The sequence below is a fragment of the Mirounga leonina genome, unplaced genomic scaffold (assembly GCF_011800145.1).
Source record: "Mirounga leonina isolate KUSES-001 unplaced genomic scaffold, KU_Mleo_1.0 Mir_53, whole genome shotgun sequence".
Taxonomy (NCBI): domain Eukaryota; kingdom Metazoa; phylum Chordata; class Mammalia; order Carnivora; family Phocidae; genus Mirounga; species Mirounga leonina.
Genome location: NW_023270807.1, coordinates 23375603 through 23399195, shown reverse-complemented (window position 1 = coordinate 23399195; position 23593 = coordinate 23375603). Strand labels below are relative to the sequence as shown.

The 23593-nt window shown below is 40.3% G+C and overlaps 1 pseudogene; it reads left to right on the top strand.

Moving 5' to 3' along the window:
• Positions 1-22561: 22561 nt before the first annotated feature.
• On the top strand, positions 22562-23423 carry LOC118000943 (annotated as a pseudogene).
• The last annotated feature ends 170 nt before the right edge of the window (positions 23424-23593 follow it).

Here is a 23593-nt window from a genome sequence, read left to right as displayed (position 1 = left end):
CCTCTTCTCCCTCAATTCGTAATTTGCTTATTGCTTGAGCCATTCAATGCAGAGCTTAATTAAATACTGTCTCGCCTTCTAATTGCTTCCTCTGGGTAAATGTCACTTCCCAAACAAAACTACAAGATCTTCAAAAGCAGTGTTATGTCCAACACATATATTCTATTCCCTCGGCCAAGCTGGACATCCATACTGAGGGTTTGTCTTCTATCATCTAATTTGAGGAGTATGAGGAAGGCCTCCTTACTCAAAAATATCTCCCCTCTCCTGTGTTGACTTTCTTTAAGCCAAAGTATTCATTCCTCATTCTGAGGTTCCTAGGATGATTTATACTTTACGCTATTCCATAATGACACGCAAAGGTAAGTAATCCTTGGGACTCCCAAGACCTGAGTTTGACTCCTAACTCAGTCACTCCTGATGATGCAATCTTGGCAAGTTATTTATATCTCCAGTGGTCTGTTCTTCTACTAAAGGGGGAAATAACATTCTAGTTATGATCGTATGACAACTGAAAGAAAAAATACACGGAATATTTAGCCCATAGTAAGCTCTTAGTAAGCGTTAGCTTTGTTAGCAATAATAATAACAGTAAGCGCTGAGAGATAAACTGTGGATGGTCTGAGATTTAACCCTAATTGCACTCTGACAACCGATCCTGCCAGTTCCATGGCTGCTACGAGAGGACACTACACTGCTGCGTCAGGGACAAAGGACTTCGCTACTCACAGCACAGCAAGAAGCCTGAGCATTCTGTTCACATCGTTTCCACTCACTCCTCAAACTTCCATGAGCTCTGGGTCATCGTCCAGAAACTCTGAGCCTAGGAAAGCCAAATCTCTTATAATGGGCTGCAAGCAAACCTTCCTGACTTTCACTTTGGAGGGGGAATATTATCCTTTCTATAATCAGTCTTCAGGCCTGCCCTCCACTCCAGAGGGAGACATTCTATCTTCCGAGGCAGTCTGCTGTACAAACATCCCTAAAAAAATAAGCCAGGACCAAGGCTGTCAGTGCCATCGTTCTCAATGTGTACAGGAAATAAGCAATCCACAAAAGTTATCCCCTACTAGCAAGGACCTTACAAACTGTACGAAAAGACAGAGAAGTAAATTTAAATATTGAAGGAGAGGGAAATAGGTACTATTCTGAAAACCACTGGATACAATAAATGCATACAATAAACAAAATACCATGTAGCTTTACGGGAGTGTGGAGCCATGTATTTACTAACATGAAAAATGTTTCTGATACATTGTTTATTGAAGAAAGTGGGTCTGAAAGGTAACGATAGTCCATTCCCATTAATATTCGCAGCTAAATCATTTATATGGTATATTGTCAGTTGTCAACAAGTAAATTTATTTATAGAAAACATTAAATTAATAATATACGATATTTATATATACAGGTATCTCCCACTTTTCAAAAGTTCGTATTACACCACTTCACTTTTTAGGAAAGCCCTACATTAGGGCTGTTTTCACTAACCGAAACAAATCTTAAGAAGATTTTCACTTTTACGAAAAAATGCAAAAAGCAAAAACAGCGTTCAGTGTTTATTCACCTGCACCCCAAATGGCAGAGTGGCAACGCCAAGCTCCTCCCCCAGGAACGACACACAGCATCTCAGCATCAAGCCCCCTTAGCTGTGAACTGTGTCAGGGAGCATCTGTGCTTTACCTTGATCTTTTTTGTGCATCCTAGCAAGATGTGTCCTAAGGTATCAGAAAAGCCGAAGAGAGGTTATATTTGGGGTCTGGGAACACTCAAGAATTTTTCCCCATAAATTAACAGTAATTGCTTCTTCTCTTTACACCATTTAGGCTTTTGAAAGGTTTCATAAGGATGCTCAACTTTTGGATAGCAGGGGGAACTTATATTGTCCTGGAATGATATAAGGTTGGTCACGCCCTCCAACTTAAGAGCTGGGCATAAGACGTTACCTAAAAAGGACAGGGAATCCAGGCAGGCTTCCTAGAGGAAGTAATGATTGAGTAGAATGTAAAAAGAAGAAAATTCAGTAAAGACAGATGTGAACACACTAAAGTCAGAAAAGCACAAGGTATTCATGAAACGGTAACACTGCATGTTGTTTGATGTAGCTGGCACAAAAGATGAATGTGAAAAAATAGTAGAAAGTGGGGCTAAAAGGGTAGCCATGGACCAGATTAAAATAGCAGCCAATAATGTGCACGAAGAGGTCGGGAGATCCAAGACAGACCTTACCTATTTCAGAGTTCTGCCTAGACCAGGCCCCTTTCAAAAAGCCAGGTCCAACGCTGTGCATATGCTGCTGCTTGCTGGAAGTTCTCTCCATCCCCGGGCTACATTCAGGTATCCAACTAGTACAGGATATCTCCACCTGGATTACCCCGGGCACATCAGATTTGTCACGTCCAAAATGGGATACATCATCCCCTCTTCCCCCATATACCTACTCCTTTTTCTCTGTGTCCTTCTCAGGGACTGACACTGCCATCCCCCCTGCACCCTACACCAAAACCCAGTTCTCCTTCCATTCTCCTTACCACCATTCCCCTCCCCCACCACAGGCCAGTCAGGCATATTTTCTTTCCGCTACATCCACCACCTCTTAGTTCAGCCCCCTGCCATGACTCTCTGGATCCCTGTAGCAGCCTCCTGCCAGGTCCCTACAGTGCACGTCCTACACAGCCACCAGGACGGAAGTGCTAACGTGCTCGTGTTCACCAGTACCTACAAGGTAGAGTTCACGTTCCTTCTCGTGGGATGTGAACTCATTCATGAGCTGGCCTCTTCTACTTCTCCAGCTTTGCCCTGCCTGCCGCCCTGGAGGCACTCTGCAGTTCGGACATTGTAAACTAAGGAGGTTCCTCAGGAAATACCATGTCCGTCCATTCCTTCTAGTCTTCTCACTGGCTATAGCCTCTGCCCAGGATGTTCCGTCTCTCCTCCCAGCACCCCTAGTCCTTACCTTAGCCACCTGGGGAACTATTTGTTATCCTTCAAGATCCAGATGAAGCTTCTCCCGGACAGTTAAGTGCTTCTTCCTGTGCAAGCAGCTAGTGTTACATAGAGCTTGCAGCAGAGATGGTACAAATACAGCAGCTGACACATTGCTTCGATTATTTGTTTACATCTCTTTGATATAAATATTTACTAGTTTGAGAAATCCTGGAAGGCAGGGAAAATATCTTACTCCGCATTTTTAGTGCTCACCACATGATGGATACCTTATAAATGTTGGTTAAATGATTGGCTGGATGGATAAACGGATAGATGGATGGTTTCTAGTTATTTGCCTATATTAACACAACTCAAATTGCTAAAAGAATTTTTCCAATAGAAGAGACATGTTGTCTTAATCCTAGCTCACCTAGTACCTTTGTATCTTCTTTTTAAACACTTTCACATGCATGCACACATACACACACAAGAAATTGCCTTAAAGGAAGGTCTTGTTATCGGAAATATGCTAAACATTCACCAAAGCCAAATATATTCACTAGATATAATAATTATTTAAAGAACAGGGGCTCCTGGGTGGCTCAGTTGGTTAAGCAAAAGCCTTCGGCTCAGGTCGTGATCCTGTTACGGAACCTGGACTGGATCGCCCGACGGAAGAACCAAGTGGCACTCAGAGATCTTGGAGGTTAGGAGGTTTATTTAACACCGGTGGGCTCGGAGGAGAGTGATCTCCAAAGGTCTGAGCCCTGAGCACAAACAAAGGGGGCAATTTATATACTTCTACTTCCGCATACTGGGCACTTTTGGCGCGTGCGCAAAGCAGGGCAGGAAGAAGAGCCCAGAAGAGCACCAGGGCAAGGACTGGGACTCTCTCGCTGGCTCTGTCCGCCATCTTAGAACACAGATTTCCCTTATCAATCCCAGGGTCCTGGGATCGAGCCCCTCATCGGGCTCCTTGCTCGACAGGGAGCCTGCTTCTCCCTCTCCCTCTACCTGCTTGTGCTCTCTCTCTGTCAAAGAAATAAATAAAAAATCTTTAAAAATAATAAAGAACATTTAGCCAATTATAGTTCTATTTATTGCATGTTCACTATAAGCCTTATGTAGCTTATCTTACTACGATGTATGTATTATTATTCCCACTTTATAGATGAGGGAACTGTTATAAAGACACATAGCCAGGAAGGGGCCAGACTGGGACCTGAAACCATGAACGCCTAACCCAAAGTCAATGTTTTCATCCACTGCTAGAATCAAATCATCAAAATTTACATTAGGAAAAACAGCATAAGGGATGTGACTTTCTCTTTCATAATTATGTAAACAGTATCAGTATTTTCTTGGACATGTTAAAGATAGGATTTAACCAACAGCTCCACCATGAGTACAGCTGGAAAGCAATAGCAGAACTGGTCAATACAAAAATTCATTTTATACCACACAGTTTACACTGCCCCATTTATAGTTTGTTTAGGAAAAAAAAAAAAAAAAAGACCAGTTTGCCAACAATAATCTGTAATTATTTTTGCAATGAATATGAATAAGACAGCAATGTTTCTGTTTCAGGCCATGTTCTCTAAATTGTTTTCAAACAATCCAGAAACACTCCTAGCAGGTTAGAGAACAGAATTCTCAGTAAATATTGTCATAAGTGTTTCTAGTTTTAAGAAATGATTTCTTTTGTTTTTTTGTTTCCCCTAATGAGAATGAAGAATACAAATAAATTGGAGCTTAGCTACACTGTGGAGAACCTTTTGTATAGAATTTGGTTTGCTCAGCTTTGTCTTAAATAACTGCTTAGAGTATTAACAAATACTAGAAGCTCAGAATAAGAAAAAACACATACACCTTACCTTTAATGACACTGTGGTAGGCAGACCCCAGGGTGATCCAAAGATTCCTGCCTCCCAGTGTTCACACTCTTGTGTAGTTCCCTCCACACTCATGGTTGATCTGTGTGACCAACTGAATACAGAAGTTATAATATGACTTACAAAGCTAGGTCATAAAAAATATTTTTGTTCCACTATCTTCCTTTCCCTCTCTCCCATTCCCTCTCACTCTGGGGGAAGCGAACTTCCATGACATGAGGCTAGACCACCTGCCTCTCAAGCAGTCCTGTGGAAAGGTGTACATCATGAGAAACTGAGGCCTCCCGCCAAGAGCCAGTGAGGAACTGAGGCTTCTGGTCAACACCATATGAGTGAGCCATCATGGAAGTGATCTTCCAGCCTGTCAACTTCCTGATGATGGTAGCCCTTCTCGACCACATGAGAGACTCTGAATCGAAGTCATCCAGATTAGCTGCTCCCAAATCCTGACTCTCAGAATCTGTGCAAGAAAATAAATGTTTGTTGCTTTCAGTTGCTAAGCGTTGAGGGTAATCTATCATTTGGCAGTAAGTGCATGACAAAGACACCTCTCAGAATTCACACCCATATAAAGTTTCCTCCCTTATGGACCTAGTCATGTGACTCACATTGGCCAATGTCATATTAGCAAGCATGATGCAAGCAGAGGCTTACACACTGAGTCTCATCTTCTTGGCTCACTTCCTTTTAAGAGCCTAGCTGCCATTCTATAAGGAATTCCCAGTGATCCTGCTGGAGAGAGAGGCCATGTGAGGAGCCAAATTGTCCCAGCGAAGTTTCTAGTTGACTGCAGCTGCATGAGTGATCCCAGCCAACACTATGTGCAGCAAAAGAATCAACACAGAACCACAAGAGAGAACCAATGTTGTTTCAAGCCATCAAATTTGGAAGTATTTTGTTACACAGAACAGATGACTGAAACACAACCTTAGCACAAAGTAATTTACCAGAAAACACATTGCAAACTATAAACTATTTTCTAAATAAAGGAATTTTTAATTCTGCCATACAATAGGGAATCTTCTATCCTTGATTTCAACCAGATAAGGCAATTGACTTATACAACTGAATCACACAATTAAGATTTCTTACAATAGAAAGGGTACATCTTACAGATCACAGTAATTAGCTATTCTTATACTAAGTCTAATGTTTGGTTTTTCCCTAAAATAGCATTTCCTTTTTTTTCTTAAAGATTTTATTTACTTGAGAGAGAGAGAAAGAGTGCATGCACAAGCTGGGGGGGGGAGGGGCAGAGGGAGAGGGAGAATCAGGCTCCCCACTGAGCAGGGAGCCTGATACGGTACTCGATCCCAGGACCCTGAGATCATGACCTGAGCTGAAAGCAGATGCTTAACTGACTGAGCCACCCAGGCACCCCAAACATCATTTCTTAAACTGTGACATGGGGTCCATGGACTGACTTTAGGGGCCACATGAAACAGATGCCAAATTTTTTGTCTTTAATTTTTTCTAGATACATTTGTGATAAAAGTCAAACAAGACTTTGTAATATATATTCTATTTATAACAAGCTAAGTTATTAAAGCATTGTTGACTCCAGATAATATAGCATAGCAATACACCATCTGTACTGTACATGGTCACTTAATTTATATCCATTATTGTTTTCTTGCTAAGATATATAGAATAATTTTCCTTTGGAAAGAATAAAAGAGATCTTAAACTGTCATTATTTTTATAGACATATGATTTTTAGAAATTATTTTATAGAACTTAGATGTAAAATACCAAAGAAAATAAAGTGTGATAAATTTTCTATATTTTTAGATTTTACCTCTATAATTGAACATAAATTAAAAACAAAAGTCTCAGTCCTTTAGGTGTTAAAAGATCTTTTCCAATAAAAACGTGAAGCCAACAAAATTCAAAGAGTATCTTATGTCTGCCCATGATACATTAGACAATGTGAATCTTCATGAAAAGACTGGATTTGAAAAGGCTGGGATTTTACTAACTCTTGGATTTGCCCCAACACAAAAATCTTGTCTTGAAGCATTTGAAAAGAAGCTACACCTGACTGAAAAGATGTCATTGAAGCCATGTGTTCTGTTTTGTGACTTGGAACAGAAAAATGATAATGAAGCAGTGTCCTTGTAAAATAATGTCCCTGACTCCATGAAGCAGGTCATGAATTATAGCCAGCTATGCCATTTCCCTACACCTGAATGAAACCATCCAGAGCTCTTAGTGTAGCTAAAAATCTGTTTCTTACATTAATATACACTGATTTGGTGAGGTTTGGGGGGATGTTGTAAAGGCCATCTTTAAAATAGGAAAATGTTTATGGGTGCCTGGGTGGTTCAGTCGGTGAAGTGTCCGACTCTTGATCTCAGCTCAGGTCTTGATCTCAGGGTAGTGAGTTTAAGCCCTTAAAAAAAAAATAGGAAATTATTTCTTTATCAAGAAAATATCTGTCTTGAAAAAAATCATGATAATCTTTCAGAGATGCAAAGCCACAAATCTTAGTGTCCTTCCTTAAAGAAAGGAGCTCCACATATCACCAGGACTCATTGCTTCCAATAGCATTATTCCCTGGTATCAAAGACTGCCAACATTCATGAAAAAATTCACAGGTGTCTCTCTGAAAATCATTAATATGAACAAAGTCGAGGGCTTTACTACGTAGAAGTTCACCAGCATTCAAGAGGATATAGTGTAAAGAGGCCAACCGAAGTGGATTTCAGTTTCATATTGGTCACTTACTAATAGGGTGATCTTGAGCAACTTCTCTAACCCCTCTGAGTCTCGAGTTTTCCCATCTGTAAACTGATAATAATACCTATCCAGGGGCACCTGGGTGGCTCAGTCGGTTAAGTGTCTGCCTTTCGCTCAGGTCATGATCCCAGGGTCCTGGGATCAAGCCCCACGTCAGGCTCTCTGCTCAGCAGGGAGTCTGTTTCTCCGCCTGCCACTCCCCCTGCTTGTGCTCTCTCTCTCTCTCTGTCAAATAAGTAAATAAAATCTTAAAAAAAAATACCTATCCAAAAGTGCATACTTAAGATCAAATATAACATTTAAATACAGGAACTATGGAAAATGTGTCTGGTACTCAGTAAGTTTTGGGTTGCTTTAAACTGAATAAAGATTTCAAAACTTCTGCCATTCTTTCTTCTGAGGCCAACTCTAAATTTTCCTAGTGGGCCAAGAGCTTTTTTCCCATAAGCCTCATCACCATTACCTGCTCCAGGACTGGCAAAACAAAGTTTCTCCTAGATCCTCCAGCCAGGAAGGGCCCCCTTTCTCAAGGTCAGCTCGTGGCTGCCCTGACAGGGCTACCAGGTGCAACCTCTCTCCCCACCCAGATCTGGGCACTATGTCCACCCACACATCTAAGCTCTTAGCTGCTCTCTCAAGGTTTATAAGAAAGCCCATCCACTTAAGGCAGAGTTTTTCTCTGAGCTGTATACAGCTGTCTTCTCTGATGAGCAGGGCTGCTCCGACTCAACATCTGTCATTTTAATTTTTAGTCAGTTAGCATCTGACATCCACTAATCTAACCATCCTCTACACATATGGATATTTGGTTAAGATAGCATATGACAAGTACAATACTCAAATGAACCCTAATTTACTTCTGTGTTTTAAGATAATTCATCACTCCATCTGTAGATTTTACAACTCACCATTTGACTATCAAATAATTCTATTATTTTTAACTGACATTCGTTGAGTGTTTTACACTTCAAACATTTTTAAATAGCTATTTGAACTTCACTAAAATTCTATGTGGTAGGGGGTCCTGGGCGGCTCAGTCGTTAAGCGTCTGCCTTCGGCTCAGATCATGATCCCAAGGGTCCTGGGATCGAGTCCCACATCCGGCTCCCTGCTCAGCGGGAAGCCTGCTGCTCCCTCTCCCACTCCCCCTGCTTGCATTCCCTCTCTCACTGTCTCTCTCTGTCAAATAAATAAATAAAATCTTTTTTTAAAAAATTCTACATGGTAAGTAAGCCAGATATTATTAGTTCCATTCTTTTTTTAAGCTGAGGGACGGAAAATTTGAGTCAACTAGCTAAAACTACTTGGTTGATCCACTGTCAGATAAACTAGATCCTAGGTCTTGTGGTTTAAAATGCACATCTTTCCTACTATACTATGCTGTCTCCTAGTGTCACTGAGTATTTATTATCTTTTATCTAACTGGTAATAGAAATAGTCAAAACAAAAGGAAGCCTCTGAAATTAGCATCAGGGTATGTGTATCAAACCAAATGATTAAAGAAAGCAAAGCTGTACTAAGAAATGTTTTCTTTAATTTGTATATAAAATGTTGTATTTCTTATAAAAGCAGAAATGTAAAACTGAATGGTTTTTCAGGTTATAAAAATTACATATGATAATTACAGATAATATTGAAAATGTAAATAAGAAAATAAAAAAATCACCTGGGTGCAATTTTGTATGTATTGAATATGTCTTGAGCATTTTGAGTATGGGAATAATACTTAGGCTTATGTGATTTCTGGAACTGGGGTATATTTTGAACATTCAGTTGATGGGGTTGATGTAGGATGTGAGCAAAATAGAGAAATCAAGAATATCTCAGGATTTTGGTGCAATAGGAAAGAGAAGGGGAGGAGTAGGTTTTGCAGGAAGAAGTCTAGTTTTGCATATGTTATGATTGTTGTATCTGTTGGTCATTTACGTGGACTATCCAGTGGGCAACTGAACGTATGAGCTTAGAACGCGTGGGGGAGTTGGGGCATATAGAAATGTAGATGTATTACTACACCCCACTGTCTCAGTACACAAATGCATCTTGAAATTTGTCTTGAACCATGACTATATAATTCAAATAGCTGAACAATCAGCAGTTATTTCAGTCATCTAAGAAGGTCAATTTGGATCTACTCATTTAAATTAGTTGACTGTGCCTGAAAGTTTTAAATTGATAATGCTACACTTGACTGAGCTGGGTAGAGCTTATACAAAGGAAGCCATTTGCCTTCTTAATAATAATTAGTTTAATGACTATTATAAGATATTTTCCCAGGCACCACTCACTCCCACTTGCTTTGTTAGTTTGGAATTTTTTGTTTTTGTTTTGTTCTGTTTGGGAATTGAGTACATCCTCATTCTTTGTATTTATGAGGCAAAGATAGTTGTTCAGACACATAAAACAATTTTGTTCTATTTTTATTTTTAAATTATTCATTTTAAGTAGCAGCAAACTGTAAAATCTTTAGCTGCATGGTTTGATATTAATTCAAAAATAATTTCTGAATAACAAAGTACTTTTATCCTCTCAAGCCTGCAGCAATAATGGCTGAATCAAACAGCTGTGTCAGGGGGAGGGGGTCATCTAATGTCTCTAACAATGATTCCTAGATCACCAAGCAACCTTTTGATGATAATTTAGCTTCCTATCTTATGCCAGTAAGAATATGCTAGTCTGTACAAGTTATAATTCTCATAGAAATGATTGCACTGATCTTCAGAAATACAATACAATACATACATACATACATAATGAAACTTTTCACATGAGAAGCCAAGAAGCAAAAGAGATGTAATAAGATTTGGAAGAAACATAACAAAAGGAAAAGCTGGAGTGGAAACAGACTCAGACGGACAGCCAGCGAACTCACCCATTAGAAATAACAATGAGGATTCAAGAGCTGACAGTAATGGTAGAGAAGAAAGAAGGATAGCAGTGAAGCACAGGAGAAAAAAAAGAGAAAATCTAATAACTTTAAAGCCTAAAGGGACGCCTGCCCTCATAGACACCTACGCTAAACTTAGGTGAACGTCTTTGAAGAAAAGAAGCATTGCTGTTGTGGGTTAATAATTATCTCCCTGAACCATATTGGTCCTTGACAGTGTCAGGGCACTATGAAAAGGATAAACCAAAGGGTGTAGTAGACTAGCACCGGAGGCGCAGGGCGAAATTGCTATACTCAGCACAGGCTGGTGATAAGCTAGGCTATTGATGGTACAATACTGAGTCCACAATAATTTTTTTCTAACATGCCCTTTATGATAGGCATCATGCTACGTGCTTTACATACATTTTCTCATGTCCGTCTCAAACAATCTTGGAGATAAATTCCATCACCCCTTTACCACTACGGCAGCAGAGTCCCTGAGACATAAAGGGTCTTTTTTTTTTTTTAAGATTTTGTTTATTTATTTGAGAGAGAGAATGAGAGAGAGAGAACACATGAGAGGGGATAGGGTCAAAGGACGAAGCAGACCCCCCGCCGAGCAGGGAGCCCGATGCGGGACTCGATCCAGGGACTCCAGGATCATGACCTGAGCCGAAGGCAGTCGCTTAACCGACTGAGCCACCCAGGCGCCCGAGACATAAAGGGTCTTATCGGTATACACAAAAACAGCACAACAGAGCTGCTTTAGGCAGTCTGCTACCGGGTACCAGTGATAGAAAACCACTTTGAACAAACTTAAGAGGACCAAGAAAGTAGGCTTGATTCTTGCAAGCCAAATGTGTTCACAAGCGTGTAGCTGTTTCAGGAACACTGGTACCAGGACTGGAAAGTTACAGGACTCTTGCACTCCTCTCTGTTTTTCTTACCGGGTTGGCTCAATTGTCTCATTCTTCAAAGGGGCTTCCTCCTCACGATGAGGAACAGGGCTGCTGGGCAGCTTCCAGCTCATGTCTCCCAACTTGGCCACCTGAGAGAGATGCCCTCTTGCTAAACACGGACCACTTACTTAACTAGCCGGGGGTGGGCTGCCCTGACTAGCTTAACTCTCCTGCTCTCTCTGACCTCTGCGTTAATCATGGCCAGCAGGGCATGGGCGCAGCACACACAGATCTGGGCGATCCTGGTGCCAGGGACCACCACAGATCATGTGCACTCCACTGTCCTCAGAAATGAAATAACTTTCCAGACAAAGAGAAGATACAACACATGAAAGGAAAAGAAATGGGACTTCACCACTTAATTTCAGAAGTTCAGTTCCAGAACATTCATGATGGATTAATTACTGGCTTGTCTGCATTATGTGTTACCAGAACCCAGAAAATGAAATACTTCAGAATATTCAGATTCTCATATATCTTCACCTGGGAAGCAACACCTCCATACATAAAACAATCCTCTTCCCCAAGTGTTAAGAAATAAACAGCAGAAGTTTTAACCTTTGGAGTTCCAGTCCCCTATAAGATTTTCATTGAATCTATGGGCCACTGGTCCTGCGATGAAGCTATTATATCTGAGCTTTAAATCCACCCAGCTTCGCAATGCGGCAAAGCACACTTCTGCTTTGCCTACTGATGCCTGCTGGAGTCCACCAGTAGGGGGCGCTTCAGGAAGCCTGCAAGACGGGAGGAGGAAGAGGGCTCTTCTGTTGGCTTCCAGTCAGCTTATGGTTCCTGGGAGCAGCACTCCGAGCAGTGCTTTCTCACCCTAGCAGGGCCAGTTTGTTTAGGAAACTGCGGTTGAGTCTAGCGAAGAGATTCCAACACTCTCAGAACCAGCCCCCTTGTGCCTCCTCCGAGAGCCCGCACCAGCTGTCGGCTGTTCCTCCTAACAAGACAGGGTCCCAGCACCACATGAACAGTGGCTCGTCCAGCCCTTGTCCTCTTTTTCTCCAACTCTAGGAGTAGCAGCAGCGTCCTGCAATTGCGACCTCTCTGATAACTCAAAATTCTTTTTGCCTTATTAATAATTTTACACTTAGTTAGAAGTTCTTTGTATTAAATTCTCTCTAATAAAATAGCTGGTGTGATTTCTGTCTCCTAAATAGATAGTTATGGCCATATTCCCAGAAATAAGCTCATATTACATCCATTCTTTCCATTTTGCATAAAAATTTTAACATGTTCATTAATACACTAAAATTCATTTACAGCCACTTATGGAATCCATGAAGCCAAGATTAAGAATCTCAGAGTCCGATGCAGGACATATTCAATAATGGTGCTTAGAAAACAATTTGAAAGTTCCTTGGGTTCCAGGCTACCATTCACTGGAAAGTCCAAACAGTTTTATAAATAAAAGCGTGTACCTGTGTTGTATGCTGTTTCCCAAAAGGTGGCCTTGGCATTTCAAGTGAGATATCATATTAGAAGACTGTATATTCACCAGTGAAAAATAGTTAATAAATCATGATTCTGGAGGAGAATTTCACGGTCTCAAGGAGCTTCTTTTTGATCATAGTCTATTCTCTGAATAGTTTTAGAAAAAAACTGATTTTTTTTCAAGTCTATTCTTGTAATGTTTTTCAACCTTTATGTTGGCAGGTTCCAATGAATCAAGTTCCCTTGGGTTTAAGTAGACTCAAGGTAAAAGCTGATATTAAGAGCTTCTAGAAAATTGCAGGGCTGGTGTCATGTGAGAAGTGTCATCTTTTTCCTCTAATAGAGAGAATTCCAAGATGAAATGCAAATTCTCCAGGAAGTGGGCAAAATGATCTCCTGAGGCACAGAAAGAATTTCTAGAACTTCTATTTATATCCACATTTTATCTGATGCTTTTTAATTTCTATTTTTGTGCATGTTTTATAAGGTACGTAATATCAGTTTGGATAAAAACATGTAAACATTTTATAAATAAAAATAAATACCTATACTCTGAGAACATTCTCAAAGCTTTTTTAATAAAAAAGGCCCACTTTCAAAATATTTTGGAAACCACTGTTTTAATGGTAAAGAACTATGTTTTGGAGCAAGGTTCAGCAACATTTAGCTGCAGGCCAAGTCTGATCCATGGTCTGTTTCTGACAGAAGGAGAAGGGGAAAATATGTGACATGGACATTATATGGCCCACAAAGACTAAAATATGTACTGATTGCCCTTTATAGAAAATGTTTGCAAATCTCTACTTTGGAGTAAGCCCACTGGAAACCCCTCTAAAATTCTTTGAAAGGGTAAGAGAGATTTCCCTTCTCAATTCATTAATGAAATTAGTACAAATGAGAAGGGAGGGTGGATGTAAGTTCACAGACTGATGCTTGTGGCCCAGCTATAGAATTATTAAATATATAATTATTAACAACAATTATTTGAACAGGGATGGAAAATCAAAAGCAAAGGGAGCAACAGTGAAGGCTGTGACTTCTCTGAAGATGATGAAGTCTCTTGAAGGAGGTGTATTACACCATTCCAAAGAGTCTGACAATGAAACAGTCTTCATTTTATGAGAAAAAAGCAAGTAAGTAAAGAGTTTTCTATCAATGTATATGACTATAAAATTTCATAATGACTGATGTTCAAAGGTGATTCTGAACCATCAAAATTAGGATAGGTTATTGACAGTATCCTTTATTAAGGACTCTGAAATACATTTTAGTAACATTTATAGCAGAGAAAAATCGCTGAAATAAATAATCCTGAACTTAATAGTTTAATTCACATCCAAAAAACTAGGCTACACAGAATGACTTGATACCCAGTTGACCAATTCTTCATAACATAAAGATGAAAACAGAAGCTTAAAGCCAAAATGCTGAAAGCCAATTCATTGAAGATGCCCCTTAGTACCTGTTAATGAAGAAGAGGAAATTAAAATATAAAGTAATTAGGCTACCTATGTTAGGGGCAATAAGGCTTTCTAGTAGGCCTAATTAACTGTAATATGTTCATTCTGTTCCATTTCAGGCTTCACTAAATAGGCTCTTCACAGTGCCTGAAATCTGGAAGCTGGGAATATATCTGTCCTTTGACCATTGAATCAAATAGAATTAACCTTTTCAAATTTAAATATAAATGTCTAATAAAAAGCATCCACCAACCATAGTCTGTGACTGCCAGGAAGGAAAGCTTTTATTGCTCCCTGAAGCACCATATTAGAACAGCTTGCACGCAGGGATCATGTCTGGGGCAGACTTTGCCTGTTGACTACTAGTATCCATTCCACTTCTTCCTGTCAAACAGAATTTCCATTTTGCTTGGGGCCACTGTGTACCCAGTTAAAAATATCCAATCTTCCAGCGAAGACTGGCCATGTAACCCAGAACCTGCCAATGAGTATGTGGATCAAGTCCCTATGAAGGGCATTCCCTCCAGAATAAAAATGCAAAGCTCGCAAGCAGAAGACTTTGGTCCTCCACTTTCTTTTTTCAGGACTGCAGATTTAGAGGTCTGGAGGAACAGCAACCATTTGCCACCGTAAAGACAAGAGCCGCCTAGTCAGAGCAGCATGAAAGCAGAGCAAACCTGGGCCAGGCAGCATTAGTGAGGAGCTGAGCCAGTTCCAGGCTGTCTCTCTCTGGCCTTGTTGTTACGTGAGAAAAGAAAATTCCTTCATTTTTTAAGCTATTGCTGATCAAGTGTTCTGTTAATCTCAGCCTAAGACAGCCCTAACTTTTAGAACGTGTTATTATGATTATCAAAGTACAGTGCTAAATGCTATAAACACACTAATTTAATTTTTTCAAGAGCTCTCCAAAGAGGAAACTATTATCACCCATTTTACAGGGATTTTAAGTAACTCACCCAAGATGACCCAGCTAGTAAGTAGCAGAACTCAAACTCAAATCCACATCTAATGGTCTCTATTGCTTCTTGCACGTTGCTAAACCCAGTGCACGGTACGTAGATGGTTGCCCAATAACAGTTTTGTTCAAAGATGTTTGCATACCAACAGCCACAGAAGCTAGAGAGAATGTCACTCTCCTGGTCAGAGAACAGATTGATTTCCTCGCTCCAAGATAAAAAGTTTTCCCGCTTTCCTCAGAGGAGATTTGTTTGTATTCCAAGGTAATAAAAATAATGTCTTCCTTAGGGGCAAAGATTGGGCAGGTTTGCCAGCAGCATCTTGTAAGCTTATGGGTTTTTAAAAAATCTCAGGGTTCCTCATCTGTGACCAATAGCCCTGTGTGCACAGTATTCCCCCCAGGCCCTTGTCTATACCACCCATGGAATTCGGGGGTCAAGGGAAACTGATATAAGCATTAAGCTGATGCAAAAACCGTCAAACACATTTGGGCTCGTTGTCTCTTTACCAAAGGAATCTATGGGAATGTGGCAGTTCGAAGTAGCAACTGCAGTGGTTATTGTGGCTTAGGGTCAGCTTGACCACTTGCCAGTACACAGGAGATATTTAGGTATTCCAGTTGCGATACCTCTTTTTGGCCCTACAGAACGATGTTGAAAGAATTAAGAACTTTGCATTCAAGTGCCTCATACTATTTTCTTTATGATATAATTATCCCAAAGAAGTAGTTCTCAATCACATTGGAATTTGTCACACTCTTGAATTTTAGAATTTTGGCAGCATACATGAAGGGATTAAATACCAAAATCATCATCATCAAAGTTACTAACAATAACATGGAAATCACTTTTGCTATATCATAACATCTCATAGTTTCCATAAAAGCTTCCCTAGTTATGGCTTCATTCATCTCCTTGTAGTCTTCCTATAAGACTTTCTGTATGGCTGTTTGAATACAGCTGTCTTGTCCCCTGACCTCTTATATCCTGAAGATGCAAAAGATCTCACATGATCCAATAAACATATGTTCTTTCTTCACTGACAATTTTATATAGACTAAATTGCATCATGCAACCCATTCGCTCAGTTACATCTCACAGAGTTCTGAGTGACAGTATTCAGTTGTAGCAAGGACAAAAATGTTATACATTGATAAAATGTTGTGTCATGTAATTTGGTGAAGGAATATGGTATATGTCTGCCTAGCACTCCAGATGAGAACCACTGTCCTGGGGGCCCTGGACAGCGAATCAATGTTTACTAAACACTCACTGTGTGCAGAGCATGATGTTCCGGGCACAATGGAGCATGATGACAGATATTTTTAAATGATCCCTGCTGTCAGATATAATGTACTTTGGAAAACAGGACATGTGTGAAATATTCAAAGAACATTATAAGAGCCAATCAATGCAGTGGGTGGGTATAATGCTCAGTTCACAATCCAGGTGCACAGAAAACATTAAATAAACTAAATCCAAGTCCAAATACCCAGCCTACTGAGTTTCCCTTCCCTTCAGAACACACAAAAGTTGTATGTGTTAAAGCACCAAGGGTAGGAGGGAACTCCCTCTCACCCCCGGCTCCCCACCCAGTCCTGGTTCATCCATCTTCACCAATCACTGCTGAGATCTGGCTGAGATCATCCATTCATTGGGACATGAGAGTCTTAGGCAAGGCTGGAAGGCCCTGTGCTAAAAGTGAAGGCTCTCTGTGTGAACCATGCAGTCTTCAAGAAAACTCTCCACTCACTCAGAGAGTTTGTTTCCATGGAAGAGTGCCAGGGAACACATTGGCCTTGACCCTCCAACCTCTCTCCCCTTGCTCATCACAGGGAAGACCCTCTCTCTCTTGACTTCCCTCTTTCCTTCCCTCCTCTACACTTATCTTTTTCTTTAACACTTAGCATTACCTCAACTATGACACTTATACAATTATTATACACTACAACAAAACTAACAATTAGATGGTGTTTGTTATGTGCCAGGCACTGTTCTAGTGCTTTATTATATTTATTATATTTGCTCACTTAATCTTCACATAAACTTCTGTAGCACTATAGTTATCACCATCTCACAGTTGAGAAAACCAAGGTATATAGAGGTGACTTTGTCCAAGGTCATATAACTGGTAAAACTGGCTGATCGCTAGTTTTGACCTTTAGTACAGTTAAGAAGAGCCACTGAAATCAAGAAGCTTCTGTTTTTCAATATACACCTGTTTGCACAGTGCTGTGGAAGCTTCCTCATAGAATACGAACCACAGACAAAGATAGGACATGAATATGTTCTAGTACCCCCCCTTGCCTTTTTTAAACCATAAGTCAGGGTCAGCCATCTTTTAAACACCAGTCAAAAAACTTCACAGAGTTGTTTTCTTATGATAGTTTTTTAAACTTAGAGTAGGGTCAGATTTGAATAATATTAGGGCTTAAAAGTTTTAACTCAATTGCTAAAAAACAAGGAACATTCGACTTTCTGAATTTATTACTCAATTTTATCTGGATGTTGGACAGTGGATAGCTATCCTGTGGCGATGAGTCCCAGCAATATCAATTTGTCGTTTTATAGGAAGCAAGGTCAAGAATGTTTAGATCACAAATCCTCAACCCTGACCCCAAGGTTTTTCAGATTCACCATCCACAGGAAATTTCAAATAACACGCAAGTGAAAAGCAATCTCCTGGACCCCCAGAAAGTACTCTTTTGAGGACTCCTGCCCTTCTGGGATAGAGGAAAGCTGAAAATAATGATCTCTCTCTCTCTCTCTGTCTTTCTAAGGAGTTTTAAAAGTTAAAGCTAGATCAGTATACTCTTAATACTGTATTTCCAGAAAGTGAGATTTCTGGGACATCTGACATTTGTTCCCACCTAAATGAACACTGTGAAAAATCAAGACTTATTTTTCTCCTGACAATTCATCCGCCATGATCAAATGTGAAAATGATATAAATTTCTTGTGTTATGTTTTCCGTATTCCCGACAGTAACTATTATGAAGCAGCCTTCGTTTTTAAAGGGGAAGTACAAAGTCTGATGGGTATTTCAAGAAGAAAAAACAACAGCAATTGATTCACTCTATCAAAGCTTGTCATGTAACAGCTGAGCCCTGGCACTACCAACAACAAACAACAAATGCGCCAAAGACAGCAAGATGCACTCGGGAGATAAAGCATAGCTTCCTTCATGCCAAAGCACCCACTTGAACAGAAGAAGAGAGGGCATGAACGCTGCTTGAAGAAGGTGGATGCTGAGGAGGGGGTAGTGACAGCATGACGCTGGGCAGTAATTGAGAATGTCGGTCTCATTCCCGACCTCTGCGACAGGGCAGCTGAGAAGTGTCTTTTGACATTGCCACTTGGAGCCAAGTCATCTTTCTCATTAGGCTGTTTAAATGCCACCTGGCCATGCTGAGAAATCTGCAACACAAAGAAGAATGTCAGTGCTCCCCAAAGAAAGGTAGAGCAAAAAACTAAACAAAGACAATGTTAACACAATGCAAAACTCTAACCTGCCACTGGTACATTCTCTAACCTTCAGTGTTGTCACAGATCATGGTAGCTTAATCTGAAAACCTAACTGCAAATTATAGAATGATTTGGCACTTTCTCCCTTCTATCATTGCTGTAAGAATTATTCATGTGCTGAAGCTAACTATGCCCACAACTGAACTCTGAATGTCATCTTTTAAACTCAAATCAAGAATTTGGTGGCTGGCCTCTCAGTTCCCAGAGATGTAGGGCAGCCAGAATATGTTTCAATCCATCTCCAATCTGTTACCATAACACATCCAGAAAGCTTCCCAAAAAAGACACTCAGAGAAGAGTTTTGTGAACTTCTGGAAGGCTACTTATCACAAAGTCTCTGACTCTATCTCTACTTCCTTTGTACCTTCTTTGGCTATTCTAGATAAGGGAGCAGAGAAGAGACAAAAAAATTAAGAGTTCAGATAAAATAAGGTTGAGGTGATTGCTGTAAATGCATCCTCTGACAGTGAAAAGCAAGGAAATGCTAATCACTTAACAATTAGCAACGTTGTTCCCTCAATTAGAAGTGTACCGCATTGGGCGCCTGGGTGGCTCAGTTCTTAAGCAACTGCCTTCGGCTCAGGTCATGGTCCCAGGGTCCTGGGATCGAGTCCCATATCGGGCTCTCTCCTCTGCGGGAAACCTGCTTCTCCCTCTCCCACTCCCCCTGCTTGTGTTCCCTCTCTCACTGTGTCTCTCTCTGTCAAATAAATAAATAAAATCTTTAAAAAAAAAAAAAAAAAAAAAGAAGTGTACCGCATTAAGGAGAAACTCCGCCAAATAATTTCCAGCTTGATTGAGATGATTATCTACCCTAGAAGGACCACTGGGGCACAACTTAAGGAGATCTGTAAATACATGCTGGACCTTTGTTGCTAAGGCATCTGTGATTTTATATCACTTAGGACAGCAGCTCTCGAAGTGTGGTCTACAGACCCATTAGGAGTCCTCAAGATCTTTTCAGAGGAAATATCAGGTCAAAACTATTTTCATAATAAGAAGAAGCAGCTATTTGCCTTTTCTACTGGGTTGACATTGCAGTGCAAAAGCAATAGTGCACTAATGAGTAAAACTATTGGCTTGAGTCAGTCATTGCATCCTTCTGTACCTAAGACTGGGGTGGAAGGGTTGTTTCACTTGAGTGTCCTTGATGAGCCTGTGAAAAGTATTAATTTTAAAATTAACTCTCAGTTCCTAACTTCACTTCTTTTTACACATTTCATGTGACAAAATATACATAAATCCCTTTTGCTCTATACCAAAGTGCGATGGTTGTCTCAAGGGAAACCACTTATGTGATTGAGTTGTGAGGTGAACTAGCTGGCCAGGCATTTCAGTCAATAGACAATGATAAGCCATTCACTCATTCAATTAATACTTCTTCAGTTCAATGTTCTTAGTGTGAATTAAGCATAATTGCCATCAGTTCTCTTTCAAAGTTGAATTATACATTGGCAAGTGTCCAATATTCTCTTAATAATATTGATATATAATTCACATTTTGTACAATTCATAAATTTTAAATATACAATTCAATGGTTTTTAAGATATCTGCAGAATTGTGCAACCATCACCATAATCAGTTTTAGAACATTTTTATCACCTCAAGAAGAAACCTTGGCAATCCTTAGCAGTCTTTCCCCATTTTTTCCCAATATCCCCAGTTCTAGGCAATCACTAATCTAGCTTTTGTCTTTATAGATTTGTCTATTCTGGACATTTCATAAATCATACAGTATGCGGTCTTTTGTGACTGGCCTCTTTTACTTAGCATGTTTTTGAGGTCCATATATGTTGTAATGATATATGTATCAGCACTTCATTTCTTTTCATTGCCAAATAATATTCCATTGCATGGATATACCACATTGTATTTAACCTTTCATCAGTTGATGGAGATTTGAGTTCTTTCCACATTTTGGCTATTATATGCTGACAATATGCTGCTATGAGATTTTATATACAATTTTTGTGGGGGTTACATTTTCATTTCTCTTGGGTGGATATGTAGGAGTACAATTGCTGGCTCATATGATAACTCTATGTTTAACTTCTGAGGAACTGCCAGACTGTTTTCCAAAGCAGCCAGGCAATCATTCTTAAAATCTTTCAGCACTAATTCATTCACTCATTTAGGAAACATTTACTGAAAACTAACCATGTCCAGTTCCATGTTCTATATATTAGAGATACAATGGCAACCAGTACAGAGTCTCTGCCATAATGGAGATTATAACCTAGCAGAGAAGATAGACAAAACCATAACTTTTGGGACAAACATAATGATAGGGAAAGTACAGGATATAAATGGCCAGATAATAGAGGGACCTAACCTATTAGATGCCTGGTAAGATCACCCTGAGGAAGAAATGTTTTTGCTGAGACTCAAATGAAGGGATAATTGGAATTAACTTGGCAAAGAAGGAGGAAAGTGTTTGGTACAAAGGAACAAACTCATGTAAAACCCTGGAGGTAAGGCAGGAGTATGTTTTGCTTGAGAAATTCAATGTGACTGCAAAGTATATAATGTGCAAGATGAAAGAGTAAAAATTGAGTCTGGAGGAGTAGACAGAGACCACTGAAGGGTTTTTAACAGAGCAGTAATACAATTAGATTGATGTTCTTAAAAGAACACTCTTGTTTCTATCTGGAGAATGGATTGAAGGAAAGCAAACTAGAAGCTTGAAACCAGTCCAGAATGTATAGAGAAAGAGTGCCTGGAAGTTATGGTAGCCCAGACTACAGTGGCAGCAGTCGACCTGCAGGAAATGGAACGGAATCAAGAAACACTTAGAGAGTAGACTCAGTAGGACTCGGTGATAGATTGCAAGTGGAGGGCAAGAAACAGGAAGGAGTCAAATAGATTTTCTATTCAGGTTCTCGGTGGACGGTAATGCCATTTACAAAGATGGAGACACAGAATATGACAAATCATGATGCACAGGTCAATGCACAAAGGAGCATTTCCCATGTGCTCATTACATGCAAGGCACTGGGGCTAGAGCTGTGACGATAAAACTAAGTAAAATACATATACTATAGACAGATAATGCTCCCTCCAAATATGTCCACATCCTTATCCCTGAAACCTGCAATATGTTACCTTACACAGCGTGAAGAAAAGAGTTAACATAGCACTTCTAAATGTCTATCCTTGAAAAGACTTCCTTGTAAGGTTAGCCCTTGGCTAGCCTCTGGGAATTTAGATTTTGGAGGGTTCCTACCATTAACTGGTAAGAATGGTTCACTGTGCCTAAAATGTTTGTGCAAGCAATATGTTTTGTGTTGAACATCTGCATTCCTCCTAGGAATCTGGAATTCTGGTACACAGCAGACAAAGTATGCCCACATAACCAGCGCCAATAAAAACACTGGGCACTGAGTCTTTAATGAACTTCTCTGGTTAGCAACATTTTACACATGCTGTCACAACTCACTGCTGAGGGAATGAAGCACATCCTATGTGATTCCACTGGGAGAGGACCCTTGAAAGCTTGCACCTGTTTTCCCCCAGAATTTGCCCCATGTGCCTTTTCCCTTGGTTGACTTGGCTTCTTTTGTCGTTGTTGTTGTGATTGTTGTTTGTGCTGTAATAAAACGTAGCGGTGAATATTATTATATGCTGAGTTCTTTGAGTCCTCTTAGCAAAGTGTCAAACCTGAGGGTGGTCTCTTTTCCAAGGATAATGACAGTATTTATGAATTATCAGAAAGTAGAGCCTTTCCAAGCTACCTGGAGAGGGGTCCATGTTGTGTTGCTCTGAGTTTCCATCCTAACTTAAAGGGAAACTTTCACAATGTCCAGAGTCCTTGATGTCCTGCAAAAGAAAGAAGAGGATGTCCTCAAATTCCTTGCAGCAGGAACCCACTTAGGTGGCATCAAACTTGACTTCGATCTACAAAAGGAAAAGCAATGGCATCTACATCATAAATCTGAAGAGAACCTGGAAGAGAAGCTTCTGCCAGCATCTCAGGCTATTGGAAGCCCAGTTGATGTAAGTGTCATAGGCTCCAGGAATACTGGCCAGCTGGCTGTGCTGAAGTTTGTGACTGTCACCAGAGCCACTCGTATTGCTGGCCACTTCACACCTGGGACATTCACTAACCAGATCCTGGAAGCCCTCTAGGAGCTGAGACTTCTGGTGATTACTGATTCCTGGGCTGACCACCAGCCTCTCACAGAGGCATCTTGTGTTAACCTGCCTATGTTGCTCTGTGTAACACGGACTTCTCTGTGCTATGTGGATGCTGCCATCCCATATAATAACAAGGAGCTCACTCAATGGGTCGGATGAGGCGGATGCTGGCCCAGGAAGTTCTGCAATGCATGGCACATTCTCCTGTGAGCACCCACAGAAGGTCGTGCCTGATCTCTCCTTCTACAGAAATCCTGAAGAGATTGAAAAGGAAGAGTAGGCCACTGTTGAAAAAGCTGTGACCAAGGAGGAATTTCAGGGTGAATGGACTACTGCAGCTCCCAGATTTACTGCTACTCAACCCGAGGTTGCAGACTGGTCTGAAGGTGTGCAGGTGCCCTCTGTGACTATTCAGCAGTTCCCCACTGAAGATTGGCGTGCTCAGCCTGCCACTGAAGACTGGTCCACAGCTCCCATGGCTCAGGCCACTGAATGGGTAGCAACAACCACCGAGTGGCCCTAAGCTGTTCTTCTATAGACTCTTAAATAGAAAACAGAAATAAGACTGACAGAAAGTAACATTTCTAAATAAAGAGAGGAAAGAAGAAAAGAAAGAAAGAAGAAAGAAAGAAAGAAGGAAAGAAAGAAAGAAAGAAAGAAAGAAAGAAAGAAAGAAAGAAAGAAAGAAAGAAA